Genomic DNA, 19,348 nt, shown 5'->3' with positions numbered 1-19,348 from the left:
AATGCAATCCTTGAAGACGGTCTTCTTATTTCAGAAAAGTATCTAAAAATTTATCGTACTCTCTTTAAATGCGATTTATGTCGAGTATTCATTTAATATCAATAATATTATATTACACACTTATGACGATATATTGTTATAAGAAACAAAACATATATTCATAAAGATATCGATAATATATATTTGAAACCCCTAATAGCTTCATAAACCTTTCCTAGCTATTTGTACGATATAGAGAAACATCTGATTTCGAACATGAGCTACTGAATTCAGTGTTGATGTTAATGAGAACACAGATTTAGAGACACAAATTTGCAAAGAAAAGATCACTTCTAGGTAATTTGAAAACAATAATTTTATGGTAACCAAAATTAAAAAAAAAAATCCTCTGTTTGTTTAACCTGGTCTTCCTCAAATCTGATTGTATGTGTCGTCGAATAAGTATTATTGGAATATATTCTGGCAATAAATAAAATTTTATTGAATACATTGAATCATCATTGAATCTAGATATATAAGGCAACTATTCCAAAAACTTGGAATAATTTTGACTGACGGCGTCCATAATACATCCACAATGTAACCATAGTGAAACCAAGCCATACATAAGCTGATGCTAGTATTAAAAACTCACAGAGAAGTTCTTTGGTAACAACAGCTTGTCATTTATTCCAGAGTCGATAAGATTGCCGTTTGACTGTGCCGTCTATCTGATTTTTATTTGAACATTATTAACTCACTAACGCATTACTTGTGACTGTATAACAATAAATAATATTCCAAAAGAATACTATTTAACTTATACAGCAGGTGGGAAATATTACAAAAGCCTGAATACAAAATAAATCATTGTGAACAATAACATATCACTATCGTTTATTGATTGAGTAAGGAATTATGATTACACGGTCGATATTACTTTACTTCAGTGGCAGCGAAAGTAGTAACAATATTACTGTGAGACACGAAATTACATGTATGACTAAAATATCTATCAATGAAGAGAAGATCATACATTACGAATTCTCGTGTATCGACTTATGGTTTTTAAATTTTATTGACTTATTCTAATTTTATCTTACTACTTAATTCTAATGATTTGTGTTTTATTTGAAACACACAAACACTAAATATGATGTATGATGTATGTTACGATCTTTGCAACGTTTTTGGAATAACTAGGAATGAAAACATACCGTTTAAAAAAAAAACTTGGTTCGTGGTAATAACAATATATTTAAAAAAGAACCTTTTTTTAAAAAAGAGAATATACCATTTTAAAATTTTACTTTTTTTCTAACCAGTCACTAAGAAAAAATATCGTATTCTTATTCAGCTTCGATATTAGAAAAGCATTAAAGAACAATTCGCCATTAATTTTAAGTTCTAGAAACTTTCTTTTTAAATAAATATGTACTCGAACATTATGCATTTAAAAAAAAAATTTATACTTTCCTTAAAAACGAACATTTAAATTAATCGATATTTTTTTCAAACTTTCTAAATCATAAGAACTCACACATACATCCATAAATGATATTAGCAAACAAAAAAGTGCGATTCCTAATTTGAATTCGAATCCAATTTAACGATCATGAATATTCGCGATCGAAATAATCGGTATGAAAGTTTATCGATTCAGATAGAAATCGCTCGATAATGTTCAGCGGTTAAGTTGTTAGCACGCAAGCGCGGTAGTGTTTAGAGAAACAATATTACAGTACTACAGAGCTAATAGGATAACGAGCTAATAAAGAATGTTGTTGTAACAATAAATACTAACAGCAATTGTTTTGTAATTATTTCTATATCTAGCCTTGGAATTGAAAGCCCCTGTGGTGTATTGTAATAAGTCATAATGTAACAAGGATTTTAACACGTTTCAATTTTCCGTTACAGATTGTAAATTGAATTTATTGTTATTCTAAATAACGTTCAGTGGATTTTATTAGACTAAATAATTTATAACCTTAGAAGATTTATATTTAATTAATTGATTTTAATAATTAATATGAAACGGTTATGTAACCGAGCCGAAATGCCCCAGTGTTGAACACCTGAATCTTAACTGATGATTGCGGGGTCAAACCCAGACAAGCATTACTGAATTTTCATGTGCTTAATTTGTGTTTATAATTAATCTCGTGCTCGGCGGGTAAGGAATACATCGTGAGGAAACCTGCATGTGTCTAATTTCTGAAACGAAGTTCTGCCACATGTGTATTCCACCAACCAGCATTGGAGCAGCGTGGTGAAATATGCTTCAAACCTTCTCCTCGAAGGGAGATTAGGCCAGCAGTGGGAAATTTACAAGCTATTAATGTTATGTTAAAATGGTTATGTAACCATTTTATTGGCAATAAAACTATAATATATATATTTAGTTTTTTAGTCAAATAAAAACTAAATAATAATTATTAAAGCAAATAAAAATATACATACATTTAAACTACAAATAAAATAGTTTGGAACCAATTTCTAAATGCTACGTTGCTGTCTTAATCGCATAAAATTGCAGGCTCACTTGAAGATCTAGACTAACATTAGACGCATTCGCTTCGATTCGACTCCTAGAAACGCATGTAATTTACAAACACAAATATGTTACATATTTTATGAAACAGACAGATTTATCATAGCATATACGCGCTATTAATTACCTATCAATTGATATGAGCAACGAAGCAATTTTATACGGTAGTTAAAAAAGTACATTATTAAGTATAGAGCCTTACATTCAGAACTCTTATGAAGGTTATGTATTAGGTTGTATGATATTATTATGCCTTAATTGTTATATTTATTGACGTTGAAATTTTCGTAAATTTATAGGTACGATCTCCATTGCTCCTTTTTAAAATTTACGACAATGTCGCCGAGACGAAATCTTCAAAGGTATCATTTAAGTCTTGTATAAAACTATATTCAAGTTAAATTTTATATTGCAAGATTTGTACAATATACAAGTGGTGTGAAATGAAATGTCCCACTACTGGGCGTCTAGCGTTTTCCTTTTAAGTATATGTTTTAAAGATCATTCCGTGTCATTATTCCAGCAAAACAAGCACTTAAAAATGTAATGGTTGGAGTAGATTTGAACGCGTAATCACCGTTAAGATTCTCATGCCTTAACCACTGGGCAATCTCAGTCTAAAATGAAACTTTACTTAAACAAAAATTAGAGTAATTATAGTAATAAATTATTAAGTAAAGTTAAACAGTAAAACAAATGTTATTGCACAGTTATTTAGTTTAGCAGCACTAACGAATCATTTCGTGCGCGGCGCGTGCCAGAGACTATTACCGTAATGACGCACTCCTCACTTCACTGTATAGAAAATATACAGTAATCAGCAACTGTTTCTATTATAAGCGGTTATTACCCGAGATCGCGAAACCGGGAGATGTGCAGTTTATTATATGATTTCTACCAGTTTCACATGTCACCTGGATTCTGTGTGGACGATTTCAGCGTTTCTTATTGGACGTTTCAATTTAATAAATCGTAGGTCATATGTATTAGGCTACGTGATATCATTATATTGAAGGTGTTGCTTGATGTACAGCCGAATGTATTGGATAATTTGTTGAGTATTTCATGGTATCTTCTAAAACGAAGCGTTGTGCGCGCGAATTAATTAGAGTAGACATTTTATGTTGATCATATATGGATCATGATATGGAAAATCTTTACATTGTTTGATTTGAACTACGTAGAGCCGAGCTGAGATGGCCCAGTGGTTAGAACGCGTGCATCTTAACCGACGATTTCGGGTTCAAGCCCAGGCAGGCACCACTGAAATTTCATGTGCTTTATTTGTGTTTATAATTCATCTCGTGCTCGGCGGTGAAGGAAAACATCGTGAGGAAACCTGCATGTGTCTAATTTCAACGAAATTCTGCCACATGTGTATTCCGCCAACCCGCATTGGAGCAGCGTGGTAGAATATGCTCCAAATCTTCTCCTCAAAGGGAGAGGAGGCCTTTATCCCAGCAGTGGGACATTCACAGGCTGCTAATGTAATGTAAAAACGTAGATTTGAAGTTAGGTGATGTAAAATAATAAAAAAATATATAAAGATTATTTATTAATATATTTGTGTGTGTATGTGTGTATCGTGTATCGTTGTAGCAGTTGAATTTTATTTTATTGTATGACTGTTTGAGCCGATATAGTATAGTGATTACAACGCATCTTAAGCGATGATTGCAGGTTCAAACTCAGGCAAGCGCACCACTGAATTTTCATGTGCTTAATTTGTGTTTATATTTATCTCGTGCTCGACGGTTAAGGAAAACATCGTAAGGAAACCTGCATATGTCTAATTAGAGTGAAATTCTGCCACATGTGTATCCATTAAACTGCATTGGAACAGTGCAGTTGAATAAGCTCCTAACCTATTCCTCAAAGGTAGAGGAGGTTAGCCCAACAATGATACATTTACAGGTATGTTCTTTATTAGCTTTACTTTCATATGAATTCTGTATGTTCGGTATGTGTAAAATAAGAGATATTATTAAACTCCGTAATGTAAAGTACAGTAAAGGCATATAATTGTCCTCTATAAGGAACATCTTGCAGCTCAAATCAGGGTTGGAGAGATGGTACAATATTATCGACACCAGACACATTTTCTGAATATTTTCCTTTTATATATTTTGTATGGACTTCTAGTTTCCCTTTTATTTTATCCTGTCTAACTCTTGTCTTACTTATGTCATATCATTGTGAGACATTGGCACTGTGAGTTAACTATTCCTACACAGGCAAGACGCCGTCAACCATGAGAGCACAAATGTGGGTCATAACATTGACACTGAGCCTGCTATTATTCATGCCCACTAGCTATTCAAACCGAAACAATACAAAGTATTGTGGTTTGGTGGTCGAATGGTGAAGGACTGGGTATTTTTTAACGGTGGTTATGCGGACTGGCAAATAGGCCACCGCCACAGGCGTTGTAAGAAATATTAACCATTCCTGACATTGCCAATCCGTCACCGATCTTGGACTTGCACACTACCAAAATCAAAATCAAAATATACCTTATTCAAGTCGACTTTTACAAGCAGTTTTGAATCGTCATTTAACAAACTATATTAGGTGAAGCTATCACCGCAGTTTCATAATATATTTACTGCTCCAGCAGATTCTTCTGCGTTTAATTTATTTTAGAAGTGGAATAATAAATAATCCCAAAACCCAACTATAGGAACGGGAAACCTTTGAAATAATTATGTTTTTTTTTTTTTATTCTTATTAAAAATCTACTTAGATACAAATTATGTCGGTCACTAAAAACTTTTTTTCACTCATATGCCTAAAATAGCAAAAACATATACGTACTTAAACTTCAATTTGTGATAACTTCTGATTGACTTCTAATTGGTGGGGTAGCTATTTATATTTGTTAATACTTAAGAGGTAATGTAAATAATTCTTTATACTTGATTCAAATAAAAACTAAGCGGTACCTCAAAATTATCCCTACAATACTTTACGCTAGACTTAAGTATTTACATTTGAAATTTGTACCCGATTTTAATATAAACATGGACTAATAAAAAAAAGAGTAAATTTGATGTGATTTTAGTAACTTGTAAATACCCATATTAACTTTATAAAAAGCATTAGCATTAGCAGCCCGTAAATGTCCCACTGCTGGGATAAAGGCCTCTCCTCTCCCTTTGAGGAGAAGGTTTGGAGCATATTCCACCACGCTGCTCCAATGCGGGTTGGCGGAATACACATGTGGCAGAATTTCTTTGAAATTAGACACATGCAGGTTTCCTTACGATGTTTTCCTTCACCGCTGAGCACGAGATGAATTATAAACACAAATTAAGCACATGAAATTTCAGTGGTGCCTGCCTGGGTTTAAACCCGAAATCATCGGTTAAGACGCACGCGTTCTAACCACTGGGCCATCTCGGCTCTTATAAAAAGCAGACGACTTCATTTTATTTATTTGTAAAAATGATGTACGTAAGTAAATGTTGATCGGGTGCGAAATCTGCATATGATTACCGAGACAAATTATACAGAAAGTAGACAAGAGACAAAAAATTGTATGAATACAATAAAAAATGCATAATTATACGAATGCAAAACATCAATTAATAATCATTTTCCCACACACATGGAGCTGTAGAACGCAGCAAACATGTAGATCAGGGATTAAACAAAACTCAGTATTTGCGAGATAACGGAATACTTGCATTACGTTTATAGCAAGAACTCGGACCTAATTAGCTAATTTTATTTGGTGATAACAATTTTTCAAATTCCTTCTGAATAGGTACTCATTTATCATATATTCTAGCGTCAAAGGGTATGGTTGTGTTAAGTTTTAAATAATGAGTAAGCCAATGTAATTGCAGGTACGAGGGTCTCTTAGGTCCCAAAGTTATTAACGATGCAAGAAATGGTTAATATCCTAGTGTCAGTATGTATGGCTAACCTCTCCCTGGTCCCTACTTACTTTCTTACTTGAAATAAAAAAGATATATATATAATATAATCATTCACAGTGTCATAATTAATTAATTACCGGTAAGAGGTTTTTGTTTACGAAGTTCTAGAATTTCTTCTGAGAAATAAGAGTGCTTCTGAATTCTTCTACAGGAGTAATCATGAGTTAAGAAATAATTATAAATGTTTCACTCTGTACCTGATCAAAGGCCTATTATATTGTGTAATTGTATTTATATGTATTCACTAATATTACTTTGTATTATTATTATTTATATGGAAAAAAGAAACTACGGATTTTCTTGCTGTTTTTCTCGGAATCTAAATTTCTAGCTTTAAGTTTAGTATAATTCTGTATATTAACGATTCAAAAGTGTAAAAGGCTTGAATAAAGTATACTTTTGTATTGTTTTTGATGGGATACTAAAATTAACATTTGCCGTAAGTAATCTCATTTACTATATTTAAGCTAAATTTTAGAGAACCTGTCGGAAGAAAAACTGCTACCAACCCACATAGGAGCAGCCAGGTGAATAATACCCTAAATCATCACCTCAATAAGAGAGGAAGCCTTATCAATGAGAACTTTACTGGCTGGTTCTTTACTTTTTTTATATTTATAGTTTTTTAATATTTCACATCTTATCAAAACACGCAATATATTTATGATACCATCTACATCATTGCGAATTACAAACACAAGTATGAAAGTACACTTCATGTCATGATATCGACCTTATGTAACTATTAATAAATGTTTACAAGGATGCATATTTCATTTCGCAGGATAATACTTGACAGGGAGTTTATTACTTATGCAAATGCATCTTGATTTCCATATCTGCATTCTTAGTATAATGGGTTATAGGTTATTCTGAAAGGAAATAATGATTCAATGTAGGCTTCTTATCATATGCGCTTAAATCTTATTATATCGGTGTGATTCGCTAAAGAATGTTTCTTAGAATTATACAGTACTAGCGACCCGACTGGCTACTCACGGGTGGCCATAAGTAAATAGTAGGGCATAAAACGATTACGATAGTTATTAAATAGCATTGCAGCCTTATCATGTCATAAATAGAGTACTTTAATAAATAATAAGAATGCAAAGATCCACACGTCAATATATCGAACAAAAAGGAAAATCTAAAATCAACGGGTACAAAAGTCCGTGAAGACAGAAACGAATCTAAAACTGTGTCATGAACTTTTCATCAGAAATGAATTTTATCAACACCATAAATATTGTTAGAAGGAATTGCTGGAAGGAAGAATGATTTCGGATTCAATCTACAAATGAGACCATTACTTTACCTCGCTTGCAAAAAATATTTATAAATTAAATACCCTAACTTTTCTCGAGAATCAATATCGCACGTGTATCGCACACCGCATCGTCAAAATAGTTTCTGATACTGTCACTACCATGTATATAGAGGGTAGAGGTTCGCTCGAGTTTTAGGCATCGTTCGTCAAGTGTAAGAAGCATAAAAAGTAGCCTATTTCCTTCCTTAGAGTTTGAGCCTATTACATACCAAATTTAGTCAAATTCCGGCTCAGTTGTTCATTCATGAAAAAGCAGCAGACAGACAGAGTTACTTTCGTATTTATAATATCAGTAGATTATAGATTAGACGTAATATAAAAATAATACTTACAAACCTCTGAGGAGGATTTAAATTCGAATAGTAAAAGTCGTTTTATTAGAAGACCAGATATTTTAAAACTAAACTTATTTATGATAAATTACTCCTTAGTTTTAGCCGCAACTACCATTCTTAATGGAGACTGCAGGATATATTATAGTAATATAAGCATCTGACACTTCCCAAGAGATACAGGATGTTTAGGAATATACAATCGGAAATGTTTCTTTTAAAAACATAAACTTAAATCCGATCACATGACATGACCCATTGATACGGAACACCAAATATTTTTTAATTCAGGGTCATATCGAAGTGAGTTTAGATATGATAACTGATTTCAAATCCGATCGTAGTTTCTACAGAATCGCATCGCTGAACACAGAACGAATTGGCTCTACGTCATTTCTATCTCTGTTTTGGGCAATTGCCGACAATGAACGAAAAAACTTTCCGCTAGCAAATGTTAAATAAGATCGTATATTTATATAAATTGATTAGCAAAAGTGTGTAAACGGAACGGAATGCTATCAAGTCTTTATTTCAGTCAACCTTTAAGCGAATCAGATATTCGTGAAGGCGGTACCGTCACAATAAAAAGAATGGAGTCATGGATGTAGATAGATTACAAGTATTAAATACATTACAACTCCGAACATACTAACATTTGACCTTTATTGTAGCAATAACTAACGATCTACTTGAATAACTCTATCAATTGCTATTAACTATTTATTGGGAAGACATGACATGACACACAATGTATCTTATTCAGTATTGCAAACTTAAAATTAATACAAATTATTTTACACTTACAAAAATACACCCTTTATCGCTATTATGCGTAACTAATTAACAAAACATTAATAAAGAAAAGATTATTAAAAAAATTAATAAAAAAATCTTGCACTGTTCAACGCGGTCCCGATTTGTCCTATTTAATTCAATTATTTTTGAATTAAACTGTTAAAACCAAAAAACAATTATTACTAACAATGATTTGTTTGTCATTGTAAATTACAATTCGTCCAGTCGAGCGTCAATGACAAATATCCAAACAGGCACATTTATAATATTAAGTCTGTTTTGGCTTAAGTCCTTTTTGTTTTTGTATTTAATTCCGTATGATCGTTTAACTCTTCGTTAAGTCTCGTATAACGTGAACTTGTGTGGTCAACACTATATCCTCTAAGTAAAAGTGAAAACAATCGTGTCACTCGACATACCATCAATTTGTACCAAAAAAAATCAACTCTAATGAAGAAAAAACAAACTTTCACCTTTCCGTTCGTATTAGCATTACTCATAAAATATTATCGGCGCCTGCGCAGACAATCATCAATGTCAATCTATTGATATCTATTGTTATTACTGGCACATTTTTGATATTCAGCAAGCAAGTAAGCTTCCAGAATGAATTAAAATATTCACAATTTTGACTTCTTAATCTTGATAAGGTTTGTTAATTGAGTTAAAAGAATCTTTGTATTAAATTGTAATCATTGGTGCCTTACTGAACTTCTGAACGACCCTGAGTTACTGAACTTATGGACGAGCAACAATATTATATATTAATGAGTAATTTATTGACTTGATCCACATCTTTAGTAATATATAAATGCGAAACTAGTTATATCTGTCTGTCTGTCTGTTATTCTTTCACGGCTAAACCACTAAAGAGATTTTGTAGATATTCAAACAAAGAAACGCAGAAGAAGAAGATCGCAGCCACATACGACAAATAGTTCACATATGTATGGCAAAAATAAAATCACAAAACCTAGACTCTTTAGACGGGCTGTCGAAATGTCGAAGTTATAAAATTTAATTCACTTTTGAGGAGTACTCGACGTATGATCATTAATAATTGACTTTCACCTGTTTATTGAAAAAAATATAAAATGTAAACAAAAAAAAAATCGAATAATTTCGTATCCATTGTGTGAGCAAGTTGATAATTAATTCGTACTTTTAATTTGAAAAGCGAATACTCTTGACATGAATTTGGTCAGAATAAAAATCTTTCATTAAAGGATAAAAACATCGAACAAGAGTATCGTCATAAAACCGTTTCGTACATTTCACTTTCCAATTCACCGAGTGACAAGTACTTTGTTTACGAAATAGCAGCATCATTAAAAGGTGTAAAAAAACGCGAGAGATACTATAAAAAGAAGCTGATATGCGATACAAAGTGCTAAACTAATATAACTATTTTCCATAATACAAACGAATTTGAAGTGTATGACTTCAATTTATTTCCAAGGTATCGATAACAATTTCAACGACAATCAAAAGACCATTTTTTCATGAATCTATAATGAATACCACAGATTTTTCAGGATCTCGACCAATGTTATCACGTAGATTTAATTTTATTCCTCCTGTGGTTAGTTTTATCAATATTCTTATACCTTCAATGCGTTACCGACAGGGGTTACTAGGTTAGAATGTTCTCGTACTAAGATTTACATAAAATCCTTTAACATCTAATAATTTAGTCAATTTCGAAGCTACGTTGATGACGTCTTGACCGATTTCAGCGACGGCGGCCTTAAACGGTTTATGCACAAGTGTATGAGTAAACTCACTTAACTCACTATTCCCTTAGTCTCATGTTCTGATGGGGTAGCAAATCCGACTCGACCAGAAAGAGTACAGGCACAGGACTAACGGCGTTTTGTGCTTTCCGAGGCATGAGAGTTGGCACTTCCAGCTTCTCGATTTCAGGAAAATCTCAGTGACGATACTGAGATTTTTTTCGATATGAAGACAGTAACTTTTTTATCGACCCGCGCGATCGGTATCCGCGGCCATATACCAACGGGGGTGTCAAACTTTCGAAACTTTAATTAATCATTGTCATATTTTGTCTATCTTTATATAGTTTAGCACTATCTTCCATCAAATCATTAAAATAATTCTCTTTTTTCATCAACCGACATAATTTAAAAAAAGAATAAATGTTTTATATTTTGTTCATAAGAATTCTCATGACATATAAATTTATCAACGCTATAAACATTTTTTACTGACAAATCGTAATATGAATTGACTATGCCCATATCAATTCCTCAATTTATTTAATTACATGAAAATACCAGACAAATTGACTAGACTAAACTTTTTGTCTGCACGAAATGCCAAAAAAATGACATGTTATCAATTATTGAATTGAGTAAGATTGAATTAGATAATTTAATTAATATAAGATACCGTTTCTTGGGATGAAATATATTTCTTAATTCATTTCAATGCGTTACATATTATATACAGAGTGATTAAAAAAATTCAAGTGGCTTATGTTTCCTGGCAACATGCTGTATATTTAATTTAAAAAATATCTTAACGACAATGTTTTGTTTCTTACAAATTTCTACATAAATATAGAGTGGAATTTTGAACGAATTTATTTCAAGAAATATATCGATTTGCATCTATTTAGTATTGCTTTACTGGTATTTTATTGTTACTAGGATTACATGGCATCAGAGGAACGCTTGAATTTAATTTAATATTATATCTGCACAAATACTACTGACTAATTTATGAGCGCCTATTACACAGACATACAGATTATTTCGAGTTGTTCAGCTCTTATGCGAAGAGCCTTCTTTCTTCTTTTGAAATATACTTTGCACACATAACATAGTCGTGTATGAATTTTAGGAATGTTAGAGAACATTTCTTACGTATCAAGGAAGTGAAAAAGTGTGAAATTTCACAAGTCTAATTAGTGAGCTTCATTCGATATGTCGCTCGTAAGCAGTGAAAGCGTTTTACGCAAACTACATTTGAATTAAAACATTTTTTTCTTTTCTAAGAAAATATCGTTACGTCATGTTATGAATAAATTTTTATGAAGAAAAATTTTTTTATAAAATATATTATATATTGAGCAAATCGTGATGATTTGGAAATAGTATAAACATCATTTCACCATTTGATTGCATTTCCAATAATGTTAAGGACAAATACAAATATAATCTTTTTACTGGTCGATCCTAAAATAAATATTTTTATTACACCTCGGTCCAATTAATTCGATTGCAAATGAAAATATTAAAAAAAAAAAATATCTTCCATATTCAAATACATTTAGGACAATAACAATTTACAGTTTAGTATTACTCACACATGACACACCTGTATGAATGAGATTTAAGTGAAGTAATAAAGTATCGTAAAGTCGATAAAACTTTCGTTCGATGGATGACTCATAAAACACGTTTATACGTGTTCATATATCTATATTCGTTTAGCCATCTCAACGAGGTATAAGATAACATTTATTTATTTGAAATAGGTAGGTATAGATATGATATGTTAACAACATCACTCCATTAAGTATCAACCATCCATTCTTCTACCAACCCTGAAAACTAAGATGTTGTTTTTCTTGTGCCTGTAGTTACACTGGCTCAATCACCTTTCAAACCAGAACACAACAATAAGTACTATTGTTTAACGGGCACAACCCCCGACAACGTTGAAGTATTACTACTTGCTGAACCTGCGGCTTTACCCGTGCGAAATACAAAAACTTCCAAACCCCGTTTTACCCCTAAGGGGTGAAGTTTCGTAAAATACGTAAATCATATAAGGAACATCATCCTCCTGCCCTTATCCCAATTTTACTTGGGGTCGGCGCAGCATGTCTTCTTCTTCCATACTTCTCTGTCGGACGTCATCTCACAAGTAACATTCTTTCTAACCATATCGTCTTTCACACAATCCATCCATCGTTTCTTGGGTCATCCCCTACCTCTATATAAATCTACATCCATACTCAAAACCTTTCTCCTTTCTCATATCAATCATATAAGGAACCTACCTGCTAAATTTCAAGTTTGTAGGTGGTGTATTTGGTGATTGATCAGTGAGTGGTATTTTTATACTACACATAGATTACACTAACATTTATTTATAGTAACAATTATATCGTTCCTCAATAAATCAATTCAGCAACAAAAATAACTGTTGATTTACTTTATACTTTAGGTTTTTAATAAGGAAGAACTTGTAGAAGACTCACTACTATTTCAGTTTGGTTACGTGTAATAATACCGTTATAAACTCTAAAAACTTTTCAAGGGTATTAATTCGAGTCAAAATTGTACTACCTATCATCGGTAAGTAATTTTGTTGTTCAAATAGCTGTAATTAATTTTAAAATAATTTTATATTATGTTCATATATGACTGGGTTGACGTCACCGTAGGTATAAAAGTAACTTTTTCGATTTTTATGCTTTTTAATGAACATGCGTACATTTAGCCTTAAAAGAGTTTAATAGCACATATTAAGATTAGTCGTTAATGATATTTCCTAACATTTTTAGCTTATATATTTAAATATGTAGTCTTACATTTTATATAAAGCCAATAGGTGACACACGCCTCAAAATATTCAGCTTAGTTTTAACGACCATCATGTGCCCTCAGGCCAAACGTATTTTAATTAATACGTACGTCAATTATAGTTTATTTTTAGTAATACATTATTATTAAAAAAGTTGATCTATATAGCCCTTGAGCAATTTATAAGGAGTAGTAATAATTCTTTTATTCTCCTACCCAAGTAAGAACAAAATCATGAGAAAACTTGCATGAGTCTGATAAAATTCTGGCACATATCATTTTATGTTTCAATGTGAATACTCGTATCAAACTGTCCGTGCTTGAACATCCTGTTAGAATATCCTTCAAGCCCTGACTGTGACTCACAAGTGAGTTTCTTCCAGCGTGTAAAATTATCCATAATTATATCATAAAGAGATTAAATTTGTTGATTTGTGTGCATCTTATTTTTTACTGGTAGAGAGCTACATTATTTCTGAGTACTAAGTAGTACAAAATAAAAAAAAGGTTTAAAATAATTACTATCGAATGTAGTACGGACTGAAGTACGGCTTTTTGTCATATTAATAACTAGTTGTTGCCCACAGCTTTGCTCGCGTTTTAGGCGTTGGTTGTCATGTGTTAGGCAAATAAGTACCTTTCTTGAAGTTCAAGTTTGCTTCATACCAAATTTCATCAAATTCTGTTTATTGGTTTGTCAGTGAAAGAGCGACAGATAGACAGACAGACCTTCACATTTATAATATTAAGTATAGATAATTTGTAACAAATGAAAGTCTGCATAATTCCTCTCCAGTACAATAATAAAAGCTTTCATTCTCTCCTAAAGATGACTTTAGTGTAATATTTTTAAAGACATTGGTGTAAATCAAAAACTTGATATTATGTTTATAAATTGCATTTAAATGATTTTATATTTAGAATGAAGGTTTTATTAAAATTTTCTATTCCTTATTTACTTCTATATATAGAATAATAAATATTTTATGGAAGAAGTTAAAAAAATATGAAAACACCATCAGAATTGTAAAAAGAAAGTAAGTGAAATTATAACTTATTTTTATTTTAAACTCAACTTGTACAAGGTTTATATAGTAAGATTTTAGTTTAATGTAAGCTTGCTCTAAGATAATTACCATTTAGCATTACGTTATGTGTAGTCAATTTTTAATTAGGTAGCTTTAGAGATAAGTTAAATTTATTAGCATTTTTTATACAAAAATGCGGAAACGAAACAAGAATGGTTCAAAGACCGCATTTTTTATAGCGAAATAATATAATTCTATTCTAAGTTTAGTTTTTTTTTAATATTATATTACGGTTTGTCTTTTAAAAACGTTTCGGTTCAAGTAATTAAGGCTGTTAAGACAGTATCAAGAATAAAGAATGTAACACACCTACGCGATCGACCGGAGCAAACAAACACGACGCTATTTGATTTTTAAAACAACGGCTACGGCCGAGAGAAGCTGTAGATATTTACCAGTTCAACGTATCGAATATCCGCTTGCAAAATATTTATAGCATGACACGTGTTCGTGTCGTCAAACGGACGTCGGAGAAATTTTGGGAGTTGGAGAAAGTCTAACTTCATCTTGTAGGGGAAGTAGGAACTATTATCGAAATCATTGGAATTTAACTGTATTATAATTTAGATTGAACATGGCACGATCATTTACCGCTTCCTTTGTCCTAACACTCGCGATACAAACACATTACCGATCTGTATCAGACCTTAAAGATGTGGTGATAAAACTGCAGGCGTTGTCATTGATTAAAGGTTATTCTGAGGAACTCCTAGTACGATTCAAATTCGGTTCCGTGTTTTGATCGTGAAAGAGCGATAGACAGACAGAGTTACTTACTTTCCACTGATTGATTTATTGAGGAACTCAATCATAATACTGTTTTAAATTATTTTCTTAAAGACTTTTTAGTTGTGCGAAGACAGCAAAATATCCTTATTGTATTGGATATATTTTTGGAGAAGAAAAAAAGTAATTACTTCTAACAATAAATTCGCGTGTTACATACATACAGTACATTAGCAACCTGTACATTTCCTAATGCTGGGCCCTAAGGCCTTCTCTCCTTTTGAGGAGAAGGTTTGGAGCATATTCCACCACGCAGCTCCAATGCGAGTTAGTGGAATACACATGTGGCAGAATTTCGTTGAAATTAGACATATGCAGGATTCTTCACGATGTTTTCCTTCATCGCCCAGCACGAGATGAATTATAAACACAAATTAAGCACATTAAATTCAGTGGTGCTTGCCTGGGTTTGAACCCGAAATCATCGGTTAAGATGCACGCTTTCTAACCACTGGGCCATCTCGGCTTGAAACTTGTCTTATTTATAGTAATCCAAATCATTATTTTTTTTAACATAAATATAGATAATGAATGTAATATAAATCATAACCTTCCCGAAACTAATAATTCTCATGAAGACGACCGAGAAAGTTTGTATTTATAACCGAAACTAGTCGAACCGTTGCACTAATAAGTCGATAAATAAAAAAATATATTTTTTTTTGAATACACTTACGGTTATTACCGTCGTAATATTCAGTTCGAGTATAAAGACTAAAATAAACATCAATATCGAAACCCGTTACTAAATATACGACAATGAGGAAACATTTGACTGTATTTAATTTATTTTTTTATAAAACTGTTGGGCAAATGGCCCATTTGAAGATCACCACCCATAGACATTGGCGCTTTAACGAATATAAACCATTCTTTATATCGTCAATGCATGGCCAACATTGGCCACCAAGATGTTTTGTCCCTGTAGTAACACTGGCTCACTTACCCTCCAATCCGTCAGACAACAATACTAACAATACTAAAAGTATTACTGTTTGGCGATAGAATATATTATGAATAGTTACTAACGAAAAAGTCATGTAAAAAAAAAAACACATTCAACGAATATTTAAGCGATCAGTGTGTGTGTTTTATATGATTGCATAACAGTGCTATAAATATAATTGTATTTAAATAACTTGGTTTTTTTTTTTGTACATTTCATACTTTACTACCTGCCAGTGTTCTGACAAATACAATCATTAATCAGAAATTAACGGATCGATCTACATAAAGAAACTAATAAAAAAAGTGTATTTTTAGCCGTCGGTGTCTTGAAATAAACCGCTTTTAAAGGATTAATTCGTTAATCAATGTTACCGTTTACATCACGGCCTTGATCACAATGGAAATGATTCTAGATTAAACTTTTTGCTTGATATTTTTGGCAGGTTGTCCTTTGTACTACAATGACTTGTCGAGTTCATTGCCTTCTCGCCAGATGTTATGCGTCTATGATATAAAGATAATGGATGTGGCATTAAAGTATGTATTAAATATAATTAATTTAATTGATTTCAAAATAAACTTTTAATAAATATAATTGGTTTGTTTATTACATTGATGCTTAATTTATTGATTCAAATATTGTATTGAAATCGAAATTATAATAGGAGTAATAATTATGCAGTAAAATTTGTTCTCGTCAAATTTACTTAAATATAATATATACTTATTTTACTTATATTTCGTTGATTGTATTTTACATATACCCTTTTACTAAATAAGCAAACGTCAAAATAACCAGTAAATTAAAAAAAAACATGAACATAGTTTAAAACAATACGTAAATATCAATTGAACTAAACATTTATCATAGTACAAGTATTATTTTAAATATTACTATACATCTCAAATAGCTCATATACTACCGATTACTAACCCTCGTCCCACCCACGTCACTTCCAGTTAAGTATCTAATTCCGTATTTGACGAGAATGATAGCTCAAACCGCTCGCGGCCTTAGCAATAGACATGTCATATTCTCAACGCGTTAATTGAAAACGAGCTTCATAATTAGCTAAGGTGAACAAAAAACCCTACCGTAAAATATTACGTGACGTTTACACGTGCTCATATTAGCGGTAGGACATTTTTTTAATCATAATAAATGTATATATTATTCTATTGTACTCTAGGGAAATGAGTCTTATTGACTTAAGTTAAACCTCATTTTTCAAAAGTACTATATTGGTACTTAAGCTTTTTTTCTTTCCATTGGCAATGTTATACTAACGGTAGTCACACATCGAGTCCAAATTTTGTCATTATTAATTTATATAGCAATATGCCTATAGCCTATATCTTCGTTGAATCTCCACATACTAAAGGACTATGCCTGTGTTTAACATAATTGCTATGTTTTTTTATTGGTCTACAATATACTGTATATGATAGCATTCTTGCCACCATTCCACGCGGTCAAGCTATATGTATGTATATATATATTAAAAATATGTGTTTTTTTTAAATATTATACAAATTTCTTAACAGTGTCGCTTATTGGAATCTAGCTAAAATTATCGCGTAAACGTTACCATACGAATAACCATATATGGTGAATATCAGTTAAATTACATTACAAATATAATAACTTAACAAATTGCCACTTATCATTTTCTAGCAAATATATTGTATGAATTTGACCTCAATCGATCAAGTAACTCAGAAGGTACCGTCTACCGTACCAACGATTATATGTAATAAAGATTTAAATACTTATTAATACAACACAAGTTTCTCATTATTATTATTATATATAACGGTTATATATCGGAATCACAATCTTCCCGAAATTTATTGAGGATTCCTTTATATATATTTTCAGTGAAAAAGTAATATTGAATAATAAGTAAAGCACAACATAATGAGATGTCAGATGGTTGTATTGTAATTTATTTCAAGAGTTGCAAATGAAGATAAGTTAGTACATTTAATATTAAAAATAATACCATTTTAAATAATAATACAAAATTAGTTTGTTTATATGTAGGGGGTAATTTCTGGAACTAATGATCAAATTCTAATATTTTTTTCACTGATAGAAAGCTACATTATTCCTGAGTACTATCTATACTAAGATAATAAATGCGAAAGTAACTGTCCGTCTGTTTGTCGCTCTTTCACGGCCAATCCACTGAACTGATGAAATTAGGTATGAAGGTTGAAGTCTTCTTTTTCATACTTAACACCTTACGACCAACCCCAAAAAAGCAAATCCGCGGGCGATTCTTTCCTAAAATCTAATTATTAAATTAAATACCGCTATAAATTTTTAACAAATTACAATATACTTACTTACTACAAAAATAACTAAATTCAAATAATACAAGTGATTTGACACCTACCTTATTACGACGCTTTAATAAAAAATGCTCTTTAAATTTATACAATGTACATTTATATAATGTTGATCTCAATCAAAAATTTTCCACACAATGACTCATTGCTCTAGAAATATCGAATATTAATAAGGAGCCTCGTATTATCTCATTGCTTTTCGACTGTTACCTTTGAAATTATAGCCTCAACTATTTAAATGACATAAAAACTTCAATTATCTCCGTATTACACACCTTAGAACACTATAATTTAGTAAAAATGGTATAAAAGAACAATTTACAAATAGCGAGTTGGTCGTTGCTGTGTCATCCCGGAGTTGGCCTTGAAAATCCTCAACAATAGTCAAGTGTTATTATGACATTAGAATTTAATTAAATTTTACTAATTGATATTGAACTTGTAATTAATCTCTTGAATAGAGAATATTAGCTTTAATCTATATATCAAATGTCATTATGATATGTATTTAAAACGATTTTTTTTTATGTTAAGTAGTAGTGGAGTCCAAACGCGAAGAATGAACTACACTACCATGGACATGGATTATTATAACTCATTTTCAAATTCATCACAACCATAATTTAGATACTATAAATTCTTTATTATAATTAAATCCACTTACGATAACTTGGATACAAAACGTACATGCCA

The 19,348-nt window shown here is 31.5% G+C and overlaps 1 protein-coding gene across 1 annotated transcript in view; it reads right to left on the bottom strand.

The window, feature by feature from the left end:
• The window catches only part of LOC125067453, an 85,788-nt gene that overhangs the window by 30,247 nt on the left and 36,193 nt on the right, over positions 1-19,348 (bottom strand). The window lies entirely within an intron of this gene.

Source organism: Vanessa atalanta, chromosome 11 (assembly GCF_905147765.1).
Source record: "Vanessa atalanta chromosome 11, ilVanAtal1.2, whole genome shotgun sequence".
Taxonomy (NCBI): Eukaryota; Metazoa; Arthropoda; class Insecta; order Lepidoptera; family Nymphalidae; genus Vanessa; species Vanessa atalanta.
Note: the sequence above shows the minus strand (reverse complement) of the source record. Positions and strands in the feature narration are given on the sequence as shown.